This window comes from Diachasmimorpha longicaudata, chromosome 12 (genome assembly GCF_034640455.1).
Source record: "Diachasmimorpha longicaudata isolate KC_UGA_2023 chromosome 12, iyDiaLong2, whole genome shotgun sequence".
NCBI classification, from domain to species: Eukaryota; Metazoa; Arthropoda; class Insecta; order Hymenoptera; family Braconidae; genus Diachasmimorpha; species Diachasmimorpha longicaudata.
Genome location: NC_087236.1, coordinates 3,262,848 through 3,276,245, shown reverse-complemented (window position 1 = coordinate 3,276,245; position 13,398 = coordinate 3,262,848). Strand labels below are relative to the sequence as shown.

Sequence of the window (13,398 nt, the reverse complement as noted above, 5' to 3'; positions counted from 1 at the left end):
AAATAATGAAAATGTTGTGTATGAAATTGAGATGTTCTTTCAATTGTTTAAATGGCTCGGAAGTTAGTGATTGGATGGGGATTAATTAATGATGACCCGATTGAAACCCTGAAGCAATGTTGATATATTTCACAAACTTTTTGTTGATAAGAGCTATCAAAGACAGCCTGGTTACCGACCGTGGATTCTACTGTCACCTATATATTGTAATTAGTAAATCGTAATCTCGCCACTGTGAGTGTCAATGTTACTGGTCGATTATAATGGCGAACGAGTGAACACGTATAAATTCAGTGTTCGAAGTATATTTATATTTATTGTTGCAATCCGTAATATACGTATTATTTATTAACGTGATTGTTGTTGCTCAATTTATTCCCTGCATATCCAACACTTTTATTTATATTGGATTATGGAGGTCGTCATAAATAAACTCTTGGAGTGTTTCTAAGACAAAATTATTATTAAAAATGATAAGACTTTAGACAGTCAAGAGGTACTTTACTGAACGAAGACTGACAATGAACTGACTAAACATTACTGATGAGGCCCACGTTAAACTCCTCTCCAGAGGGCAATATAATTTCTCCTTCCACCCTTAACCCTTGGACTTTTCTTTCTTGACCATCTCTGGTCACCAGATATATTTTGAGAAAAATCCGCAATGAGAAAGTCCCTCTGGGGCTTCCCCCTTTTTTATTATAACATAAAGAAAAGGTCCCACACCAACAAAGAAATAAATATTTTCTAAATCCGGAAATATAAAAACTCTAGAAAAACGAATTTTGAAGCCCGGGAAAACCCCGAAATCCAACAATTTATAGTAATAAATAAATAAACGGTGGTGTGAAATGGTGTGACCGTTATAATTATAATGAACTCCATATGCACTGGGTTCGTTTACTGGCGATGAAAAAATCCTTCATCACCGGGACTTGACACTGCATCCTTGGACGCTTTGATCGTAGGGCCAGCACAATGACGAGGAGCCCTCCTATTTACAATAATTGATAATATTGAATTTACAGTAATATTAATACTGACCTAGCCAAAATTTGCAAGGGTCGAATTATTCTGAATCTTGGCAGAACGCGAAAAGAAAATTTGCGAAACATAGCACTTGAAATTTTTTTATCAGTTTAATAAACGTCTTTTGCAATGTTTCCGAAATTGCCTTAAAAATTTATTGAAAAAAAGTCTCGGAAAGATGGGCCCAGATGCTTCAGAATCATCTGAAACGTAAAGATTTCATATTGACAAGACAAATTTTTTTTTCGATTGCGTTTTGGATTTCATTAATCACGGATTTTACGTGATTGAGATCTCGTAAATGACGAGAAAAGAAATATAAATCACGAGGTCTAACTTCGTATTTTACGTCTCGAAAAGACGTAATTTACGAGGTCGTATCTCGTAATTTACATTTTAGAAATCTTAATTTACGTTTTCAAAATCGTAATTTATGTGCTGAAAAATCACGTAAATTACGGTTTAAGTCTCGTATTTAACGATTAGTTTTTGCTGTGTGTGAAATGTAAATTATCGTCGAAGCCGAATGCGCATATTGTGATTAAATTTATAAGACAAATCCACTCTAGGCCTTATGACTTAAATTCCTATCTTAAATTTCGAAGACAGTGGCACGAAATCTCACCTCCCCCATTTCGTAATCGCCTGCACTTAATTAAATCGTGAACCAACAGACCAACAGAACCATTTCATGCGACGCAAGAAGCTCATAATTTTTAAAATCTCAATATCTCCGCTTTAATAGTAAAATAAGATCGAACATTTCTCGACCGAACTTAATGAAAATCCATAAATTAAAGTATTATCTCGAACCTTCACAGAAGTCCCAACGGATAACGGATTAAGGGATAATTCTTTTTTCCAAAATTGGGCCCTCCGGTAAAAATATAATCCTGTAATTCGACATATTTTCCAATATAATTTTATCACATAACAGGACACTCGCGATGTAATTAGTTCGGTTATCGTCTTTCCATATCACTTAAATCACAAGATGAAGATAGGATAACATGTACCAAACCTCGACAGGAATAATTGAAAGAGCATAACATCACATTTATCGACTTTTATTCATTAAAAAATGGTAATTATCATGATCCACATAAATAAAATTCGAGCCCATTCGAATAATCATATCCAATTTAAATAATTCAGATGGAAATAGTGGATTAATGATGTGTTCACGTTAGTTAGTTCACTTTCAGATGATTTACCTTATGGCACAGAACAACTTTGAAAAACATGAACACCAGTCCCCAACCGAACCTTCTTAAACCTTGCACACTCTCAAGCTTTTATGGAGTCCATAAAAAACCATACTTTATTCTGAAGTACTCGAAAAACAGAATAAAAGTCAACAAATTTTTAAGTACTCCATTTCCCCCGGCGACGTCCAAATGCATCGTCACATTTCCTCCGGGTAATGAATTAATTATCATAATAATGAAGCTTATAAGCAAATTAATGAAAAAATTCTGTAATCAACTCTGAACGACTCCATCGAGAATCTCGATAACAATTAATTAACCGATATAGAGATGATATAAAAAACCAGAGACATCGCTAGATAATTAATACCCACATTTTCGTTAATCATTCACGGTTCACTCGCGGAGTTCATTACTCCGATAAACCCGTATCGGATTCAAGTTTACGGTAATCAGGATTACGTGAGATATTGCCTCTCGCTTGTATCAGGTGCCCATTCGTGTACTCATTATTTCTAAACTACATAACTAGAAATGAGAAGTCTTCGCCTTGTGGTCGGACTGTAGATCCGTTTTTCCGTCCTGGGCGGGGAAAACGTTCCATGTCATAATATCCAGGTCAAAATATCTTGATATGACATCTTGGTTGAGATGGGGTATGGTGAAGCCTTTGGAGACGTCGCTGAGTGATCGCCGACTGTTGGCCTACCCTGGGCCGACTGTTGGCCCACCCTCGGCCGACTGTCGGCAATGTCCCAAACGCTAGGTCTGGCTATATCGAGGTGTGTCCAATACAGTAAAATTAATAACTTTGTATTAGCAAGGACAACATCGACTCGTAAAAGTGGCGAAACGGAAAAAAATCAAATTTAACTGTTCACATAATGATAATAATATTTTCAACCCATGATATTTTCTCATTGTGATATATTGTAGCACTATAATATTTTAAGATGGGATATTTTATGCTGCGATATTCAAATATTTGATATTTTTAGGTGTAATCTTTTGTTGTGATATTTTTCAAATGTGATATTTAGAGGTGCTACCGGAGTGAGTCAATGGCAGATGACCTTGGGCATTAAATTTTTATTTGTTGTTCAACCATTTTATCTCTTCCAGTTGTAGCTTGAGGGCATTCCCCAAGTATATCGTTGATGTCCTGAATTTTAGGGCTACAGGTGCACTCCTTGCTCTTGACAATTGCAATTCGCTCTACTGATTTGGTGAGATGAATAACCTGATCTCGCTCTGTTAACCCAGGCGATGAGATCTCTAGGTAAGCGTTTGCCAAATTACGAGGGACGTACGCTATTTTTCCAAAAAAATTTGAAATTATTTCTTCCTTAAGGATCACATAGTTACGTCGAATGACCTTAATTTTTTTGCTGCGCATCTTCAATAAATCGTGCATTTATCATTATTCATTAATGCGAATTTTTTTATAATGAATAAGTAAAATTGTTGCAAAAATTCCGAGAAATAATTACAAAATATTTTGATTATTTTTTACTTGACTGTTGTCGTTGCATCTTATGATGACTAGGCGGCAACGCTTGATCCCCCTCCATAAGTGTGGAGTATCGGCAATTTTTACATAGCGTGTAGTTTTGAGAAATATATTCTTAGAGCTTAATGGTTGTATTTTAGAGTAGGAATAAGAATCGTGAGATGAAGTTCTCCCAAGTGTAGCTATAAGATTTTATTGGAGACGTAGAAATGGGTGCTATGTGTGGAGAAACCGCGCAAATAGACATAGATGGTACAGGGATGGGAGTCTGTACAATAGGAGTACCTAGACAGTCATATTTTGGGGGTCTATGAGAGGCCCACAGATGTGACAGGAGAAAATCGTTTCCAGCCAGCAATGCCCAGAGACGCTTTGACCACGTGACGCTACTAGGGCGTACTCTAGAGTTCAGTAGAAGGTAGTTACAGTTCAGAGTTCAGAGTAGAAGGTAGTCAGAGTTGAGAATGTTGAGATCAGATAGTGAGAGTGTAGACGAGATGTGGGAAGAGTACCACCCGAAGTGCTTTGTAAGAGTAGCGTATTGTTTAGCGTTGAGTCAAGTCGTGTGTTTATAATAATAACTTAAATGTAATATTTAGAAGTGTTTAATGGTATATAGTGGTGATTAATAAATATATATCCGTTAAACGTTTGTCGTTGCGACAATCTGTCTTTGGCCCACATATCTCACGAGTGTTCAAAGGGATTTTCGTAAACAACAATTTTGTTGTACTACTTGGATATGATAAATTCTCCTTTTTCTGATTATTTCTGTCATCAGGTTGGTGTATGCTCTAATGTCTTCCTTATTCGAAAAGAGCTTAAAAACGGTATTAGTGTTCTGCAATTCCAGGTGCTAATAATGGCAATGGCCTATTAAGTTTAATGAATAATTTGCGAGTTATTGAATACCCGTTAAACATAATTAATTGTGTTCACTTATGCAGTAGCAAATTCTCCAGTTCACTTGTTTTACTGACATTTCCACAAATAACATTAATAATATTCGAAAAAGAAACTTTTTCTTAAATTCAAAGGCGGAAAAAATTATGAGTCGGCAAATTCTTGAAATACTTCTTTAAATATTAAGAAGTCGAAAATTTATGTTGGAAAATAAGAACACAGCTCTTCTGTTGATTTTCAAAAATCACTCAACAAGGTTTATGATGCATTTGAAAGTCTCCAGAAAATGACTAATTTATGATCTGTTGTGCTCCGAACTTGAGAGCATTGCAATCCTTACCACATGTTAAATTCAAAGGAAACTCTGTCCTCTGGAGTAATAAACAAATGAAATTTAGTAAAGGTTTTTCAAATAGTAAAAATTCAGTCTCTGGACACCGGTCCTCTAGGTCAGTCGTGCCTTCCTCGTGCCAATAAGAAAGAGTTCAAGTTAAATTAATTGACTCTGTTGCTACATTTATTTATTTACTTTTACCCATATCCCAATAATTTAAAAGACTTTAATTAAAATTAATCTCAAAATAATTTTTAAAAATTGAGAACAAAGATAATGAAAAGAGCAGAATAAATATTCTTGATGCATTTATAAATATCGTAATGATTCACTTTTTTATGCAGTGAACATCATCAAGTTAATTAAAAATAATCAAAGGCCTTTCACTTTTTTAATCAAAATTATTGTCACTGACGTTCGATCCGCCCAGCGCATCGGCTACGATGATTCATTCATTGTTAACAAGCTTGGTAAACTATTGATGGATTTGAATACTACGAAACAAATATTTCCCATCAACTCCCGGATGATTTAGTTGACAGGAGAAATTGGAAAAAATCTACTGGCTGGTAGTTAACGAATCTCGAGTTGTCGCAATAAAACTTTCAGTTAACTGTAAAAAGTCATATTTTCTCGGAGTTCATAGTTCTTTCGAATGGGTTGTATATTAACCATCAACAAATGGACCTTGAAACACTCAAACGAATCGGCTTATTAACCATAAATAAATCGTGGTATGAGCCCAAGTCTCTCTAAAATTGGACATGCTCGTTATCTTCGATCTCCATAGCTAAATTCAAAAACCATCGATCCTTCCCTCAGCCACAACAATTGTCGAAATTTCACACACAACTTTTGCAGAGTAAATAAACCAATACATAATTCAAGTGACTATTCATTGCGGAAATTATTGTATGACTGAACTGAAATCACTTGAAATTCGTGAAATTATATGAGCTCAGGGATATTAAGTTCGACGGTTTTATAGGACATCACTTGCAATCATTGGAAATTACAATTCTATTGACTAACACAAGCCCTTAACGAAGGGCATAAGGTCATTGTACTCTCCGATTCTCTCAGCGCACCTCAGAGCCTCCAGTCGACAAAATTAGGTACGAAAAAGAGATATTTGATGAAAATTGAAAAAAAAATATACAGATTTTCAAGATAATAATGAATTTAGCAGTACACGGAGAGAAATATTCGCGAAAAATGACGTGTCTGTTCCGTAATCTGCCAGTCAACACAATATTCCGTAAAAATTAGGGAACAGTAACACATTTTTTCACTGAGCGTTCTGTTGAATTCCCGTAACAAATTAAAAACACAGAAGTTATATTTAAATAAAAACTGATATTTATTAGGAAATTCACTCAACGTGTAAATATTGTGACAACAGATTTATGTGTTCGAAGGGATTTCTGATCTTAGAGTGGACTCAGTGCTCTCGGTGAAATTCGGGATCTAACTGATTAACAGGAATAATGTTAGAGTACTCAGTTCCTTACCTGAGGATACAAGAAGAAAATGGAGGAGGTGGAGGGAATCATGACTATTTTTTGGGCATGCAGATGCTACCCTTTAGTAAATGGGAAATGTGGAAAATTCGTAGTGGTGGCAGGGTTTATGATGGGATTGAGAGTTGGGCCAGACGTAGTTGGGGGAAACCCTGACCAATAATTGGGAATCGTTTAGGAACGGTGAATGGGAAGCAGCAATATTAATGTAAAATATAAAGTGAAACATAGGGGTATACAGCAGTTCCATGCTTTTCTGGTGCGTTTTGAACTTTTCCTGGGACTTCACTGAAAAAGTGCGTGATTGTTTCGTCATTTTTACCGAATATTTTGATGACTGGCAAATTATGGAAGTGGCACGTAATTTTTACACAATTTTTCTCTCCGTGTTATTCGGGAGTGAAATACCTTTGTTGAGTGTTGGGAGCCTGCATGTGTACACGCGATTATTTTATATATTCAGTATTGTGGCATTTGAAGCAATAGTTATTAAAATGTATAAAATTCCAAAGCTCATCTCCTAGAACATGTTGTAAAGGAAATGTTGGCTGCATGCGTCCTTCACTTGGGCCACGCCATAAGGTCCCGTTTGAAACCAAGGGTGAGGTAACACCATAACCTGATCATTAACGACTTTAGTTTGGATTGGTTTATACAACTAAGTAACAAGAAAGTTTAAACTTAATATGGGTCTGTATTGCCAGAAGAAGTAGGCGAGACCCTGAATGGGTTTGTAAAATTAGTTTTGAGTTAGTTACATTCGAACATTCGAAGGAAGAAGTTGTCTCTTCTAATCTATTGTCCACAATACGAACTTGGTACAATAAACTTTATATTTCACAAGTGCAACATTCCCTTTATTATTTCAAAGTGCATCCGTCTAATTTCGCGTGCGCAACATATACACGATTTCAACGAATGTGTGAAGGTTTCGTATCATATGATTATACGCTTCTAAACATCGAGAATTTTAGGGAACTGCCAGGAAAATTTCCCTGAAAGTTCCGTAATTTTTTGCTGAATCAACTGCCAAAAATTACGATACTCTCTCGTAAAATTTTCTGGTCTATTTTATAATCAATTAGCGAACTGAGTTCCGTAATTTTTACGGAATATGTCTCGCTCTGTACCATTTCCTTTTTGTGGATTCCTGCGCAAAGGGGAAACCGAGGGGATCGGATCAACTGGTAAAGAGTGTCCTTGAATATAACGAACCCCAACGACCAAATTTCACGTACGGACCGTAGGGGAAATTCGTCCAAAAAGTTAGTTATCTTCAAAATTTAGAACAGACAAGATCAACCGTGAAATAATTTCCATGTGAATCATTGAAAAATTTATAAGGTGTAAAAATTCATTAAAAAATATATTTTTCTGAATAAAATAAAAATAGGACTTTAAACATAACGTTATTCGTTATCTAAACATTGAACCTTAACAAACGTCGTAATTGTTAACTGACAAAAAATTGTTGTGTCACCAAAAGGCACAACACTGTGTTCTAAGTTTCCAACATTTAGTTGTATCGCTTTTGACAGCTGACACTTTCACATAGAACAGTCGGGCAATAAAATATTAAATCGACGTCCCAATACGCGCGTTTCCGAGGCATGAGTGACCGGTAACCTGTTGAGCCCTTCGGTCGATCGTGCAGTCGTGTGGGACCTTCAAAAAGTTAGCAGTGGTCCTCTAATTTCGGCTGATAGCGTTAAGGCGGGACAATCTTAAATAAATTAATGGATAACGGGCTAATTAATAAAACGCTATTCAGACGGCGGTTTTCGAAAGTGGCGGGTGCAAGGGCATAACACCAGAGGAGGAAAAATAATAATAACATCTGAGGAGACATCGGTATACAATTGGATTATGGATAGGGATGTACTTAGATTACCCAGGTAAATCATTTCGACTGCTTTTGAATTTCAATTGACAAAATAATTATTTAAATAGTGACACATCTTCTGATAATTTTGTGACTTTTTCTACAATATAAATGGGTTAAGTAATCGTTGTAGTTACCCCACCCCCAGCCATCCTTCACTTCCGGTATATATATATATATATGTGTGTTATACCTATATTTCCGAAAGCAGTCATTGTGACTAAGTATCAACCTCAACATCTTCAAATACAACAGATTCTACCAAACAAACAATTTATCAAATACGACTTTGTCACAATAACAAAACAAATAATATTTGTGAAAAATGTAAGAAGTATGTTTGCGGAAGATGTACATCCAAAAAGATTTGCACTGTCATATGCTTAAAACGTTCAGATAAAGTGTAAATTATTTATTTTTTTTCGAACTGAAATACATTTTTAAAAATTGTTAATACTTTTTAATAACTAGTTATATGACTGTAAGTGATATAAAATATATGAAAAATGACTATTAAACAAATTTCTTTTCGCATTAATTAGTGTTTCACAACGCAGTCATTTTGAGTAGTTTCAGGCAATATAGGTATATACTAAGCTATTGTTTTTTTAGTGCTAAATAATGTCAAACGATTCGGTTATAAACTCTAATTCTTTATTATCGCCCGCAGAAGCTATATCTTGCTCTATGATGTCTCCAGAGGAACTACCCCTTTGTGACCAAAGTTTTCACCCTTTGGACCCATTCAACACAAGGCCCTTGTTCTCTCATTTCTTTGTTTTCCTTTTTTTTTATTATTATTTTAAAGTGATGAACCCAATCTAGGGGTTGTTTACACTTGCAGAAGTGGTACATTTCTCATTTGACACATTGTTTTTTTTTTTATTTTCTTTTTTTCCTTAATTTCTAATTTAGATTTGTATTTTGCAGTCTTTGAGAAACTTACATATTTCCTCTATGTACCCAAAATCTGTCGCATCTAGGAATTTTTTCGTCGTATATGGCCTAGGAAATTTTTTTTCAAATAGTCTATCTACTAGTTTGTTTCTTTGTTGCTCGTACTTGGGGCAGTGCCATAGAATGTGGTCAAAAGTTTGGCTTTCTGCTCCACACGAACAGCTGGGGTCATTGGAGATCCCCACTCGAGCCAAAGAGGCTGCGAGATGATAATGATTAGCTCTGACGCGATTGACAGTGACAATACATTCTCTAGAGAGCTTACATTTTCCGTACCATGGTCTTGCAGACTCCTTGTGAAAAAGTACGAAATAATGTACACCTTTTTTCTTTCCTATTTCAACGATTTTGCTAATTGTCTCTATTCGTTCTTCCCTCTTAAAAAGTGCTCGGAAATCCGTAATTGTTTTCCTTCTCCGTTTCTGTTTATTAAAACTATTCTAAACATTCCGGGACTGTTCTAAGAAAAATTATAAAATACTGACATGGACTAAACACAGCTATAGTACCATGTACTATTAATATACACATCGTCGAAATTAGGGGGTCAGTATACTCGCAATCACACTCACGAACAGTCAATCATTCAGTCGGTTACAATCACAGGGCGTCAGCGGTCATTCTCAGGTGCACTATCAGGCCGTCGTTATCAAATAATCAGGCGTATACGTCAGGTTGGAAATCAGGACAGCGTCGGGAGTTGACTATCATATCTCCGGTTTACTATATCAGCAATCATACAGTCCACTATTCAATTACTGCGACCTCAACATCATCAAATAGTACGAATTGATATTTCTAAGATATACAAACATTGCCGGAGGGCTTAAATCGGGTCATCACTTATTAATCCCCACACGATCACTTACTTCCGGACTATGATACATAATAATTGAAAGAACATCATCTCAATTTCATATAGTGTCTTCTTCCAGAAAATAACTATTTTCATTCCCAACCATTTCGACCCTATAGTTTTTTAAAAATTTGTTTATTTAAGATTGTTTAAACCTATAGGTTTATAATGCTGCAAACACGTATATACAGATATATGTTGTATACCCTATTATTTTAATTATATTTAAGTATTCTTTACCCATGTAATCCGCTAGGGTTTTCCCCAAATAATCCCATGGGCTTCACCCAAATCATTTAATTGTTATTTTCCAAAATCTGTTGGACACTTGGGACAATCGACACGATCATAAATGAACCTTTGGGTCCTTTAGTACTTCAAAATATCCGGATCCTTATTTTTCTCTCCCATCAGTTCCTTCAAATTTGGTCTTTAGGGCTCATTCCCACCACCAACAGAAATTCCTCGATCTGCCAAAACCGTAATAAACTCTCGGAAAATCCTCAGAAATTTCCCCATGAGATCACAACACAACCTTCATGCTTCGTTCACCCCCTCCACTTTTCCTTGCACCCTCCGGTACATAAAACTGAGGACATGCGAAAATTAGTTAGTTAAAAATAGAGAGTAGTCAGCAGAACATCTACTTTAGAAAATACCTAAGTGTCACGCTACGTATAAGTGTCAACACGATTTCTATAATAAATATCAGTTTATTCCAATATAAAATTGGATGTGTAAATTTATTAAGAGGGAATCCAACATATAATTAAAGTTGAAGAATTTGGTTTTTCTTTATGATGTGTTCAGGAGTCGATCAGTTATATATTTATGGTAAATGTTTCAATAAATTTGTAGATGGTTACTATACATTTTTTATTCAGGTCTCTTAAAACTGATTGACTTTGGTAGGAGAGTGGCCGAGCAATAGAAGGGAACCTACAGTTTTATAATCAAAAATGAAAATCGCTAATACAATTACTCTTGTACTCCTTCTCTTTTAATTATCTATATCACTCACATATAATCGTGTCTATAAATCATTTATTTATACTACATCAGCGGTATTTTTTAATTTACCCTATGTATCCAAGTACATTACAATTGTCATTCTAGATTTTTGTTCGCTATTCATAATAAATTCCTCTATAATTTTTGGAGCGTTTAAATTTGTTTCTTTAATCCCGATGTGACGAGTTCGTAATTTAGATTTTTGTCGGTTTGATTTGTTCGCAAGTGCTCTCCTATCATCGTTCAAACTAAAATATTATATTCTTCATATAATATTTTTTAAAGAATTGAAATCATTTCTTTTTGACTGATTTGTCTGTGTTTTTACGACACTAGACAACGTCAGAATAAAATGAGACGAATAGAATAGAATGAAATTAATGTTTCTGAATTTCAAACGTGAATTAAGGAGTCATGTCACCTATTCGTTTCATTCAAACGTCTTCTATCATCCGAAAAATCTATAAAAAATAGTGTGTGAAATTTAAATATTAGTTTTTCCGTGTCCTTCCTGTGAACTTCGCCGACACTGCTCCCACAACATTATCCATATTAGCTGAACAAAAAAATCACAAATTCCCTGATCGTCCATTCTAACGTACCTCGAGGTAGTTCGTGAGCACCCGTCCAACTTCCTCAATTACTTTCACGCTTAAACCCGTTTTCATGTTATCCATCTTACCCAAGGAATAGCCTTTTCCTACGTACCCATCGACTTTTACATTTGGTTCCCACACAATTCGCCCAATCGACTCCAGTGTAGCTGGTACCCTCCATAAAAAAAAACCACCAATCACCCCCTCGAGATTCTTCCATTTTTACCGCGTCCCGGTTTTAAAAAAGACCCGGGAAAACTGGAGGAGCAAATGGCAGGTGAAACGTTTACCCATTTTTATCGAAAATAAAAAACATTGTTATCGTAATGATGAGCGGCAGAACTCGGTGAAGAAACCAATAAAAAAAAAAATGAAAACAAAATCACCAAAGGGGAATGATTCACCCGGTAGATCTTACCGAAGAGGGGGCAGAGAAGACGAAAAAAGAATGTTAAAATAAAAAAAAAATGAGAAGTCGATCTGCACGCAACTCACCTGAAATGCCCGGTACGGAGAATGCACTTCTCTTCTTTTCTGTCTTTCGTTGCTCCTTCCTTTTTCAACCAGAAAATAATAATACAGTACGCGCACTGTGCACGATGCTCGAGCAAGTACCGAGGTATAAATGCAGTATTAACATCAAAAACCAGAGGAGAAGTTGAAAGATGAGTAGACGTTAAACAACAAGAAATAATTGAGTAAATACAACTGAGTATTACAGTAACAAAAAAAAAAAACACCTGATTCACTGGGGATCACTGACACTCGAATGAATTATCATCGATGAACCAACATTCACATTGTACACACTAACGTAAATCATGAATACTGATTAAAAAATTTTTTACAATCAATATTTCAACGGTATCAGGTGGTAATCGACGATGGTGTTGTTTACCGCACGGCGCGAAACACCAAAATGGACCGAACTCGAGCCGACCAGACTTGGGAATTGCGGCTGGAGGGAAAGGTAGCGAGTAAATTGAGGTGGGGATAGTGCTTTAAGGCCCATAGAGAGAGGGAATTGGTACTCGTGAAGTACGAGAGGGGCGAGTGAAGTTTATTCTCTCACTCACGCCACACCTTGCTGCACCTCTTTAAATAATAAAATTGAATTTGTCACGGGGCACGTGAATTTCTTCAATTTTTTTAAATAATCGATTTTTAAGCCAAGGCACAGCGAGATTCCTCGATGATTGAGCTTTACGTATTCATCTGTCTGAGGAATTTGAATTTTCAAGGATAATGGATAGGCGGAATTTTGAGGCTTCAGGCGGTTTTTGTGGTCGCAGGGGGCCCCTCAGGAGAGTGGAAAATACGAGGGAAGAGCAAACGAGCGTGGAGAGGCTCGAGTGAACAGAAACTCTATAAAACTGTGCATGAGTGGCATCGGCCAAGTACCAAGTCGACGGCATCGTGTCTTCTCCCCCCCCCCATTGCTCAGGAGGAATCGGCCGGGAGTGGGGGAACAGCGAAAGGTGGAGGAGGAGGAGGGGGAGGTAGCAGGGCACGGCGAGGACTACCAGGTGCTTATACGGGGTGACCGGTAAAGAATGAACTCGGGAGTTATGGGGAATGAGTTCAGGTGATGA

At 36.3% G+C, this 13,398-nt stretch overlaps 1 protein-coding gene across 6 annotated transcripts in view; it reads right to left on the bottom strand.

Annotated features, from left to right (window-relative positions):
- LOC135168181 (uncharacterized) overlaps positions 1–13,146 on the bottom strand; it is a 114,609-nt gene extending 101,463 nt beyond the window's left edge. Inside the window, exons 1-2 of one of the 6 annotated variants that reach the window (XM_064132124.1) lie at positions 12,547–13,141; positions 12,302–12,396 (exon numbers count right to left, since the gene is read on the bottom strand). The gene's annotated coding sequence lies outside the window, so the exon portion shown is untranslated. Of the gene's footprint in view, positions 1–1,842; positions 2,216–2,243; positions 2,358–12,301 lie in introns of those variants that run through there. The other 5 variants (XM_064132128.1, XM_064132127.1, XM_064132123.1 and 2 more) reach the window with 5 other exon arrangements.
- Positions 13,147–13,398: the final 252 nt, after the last annotated feature.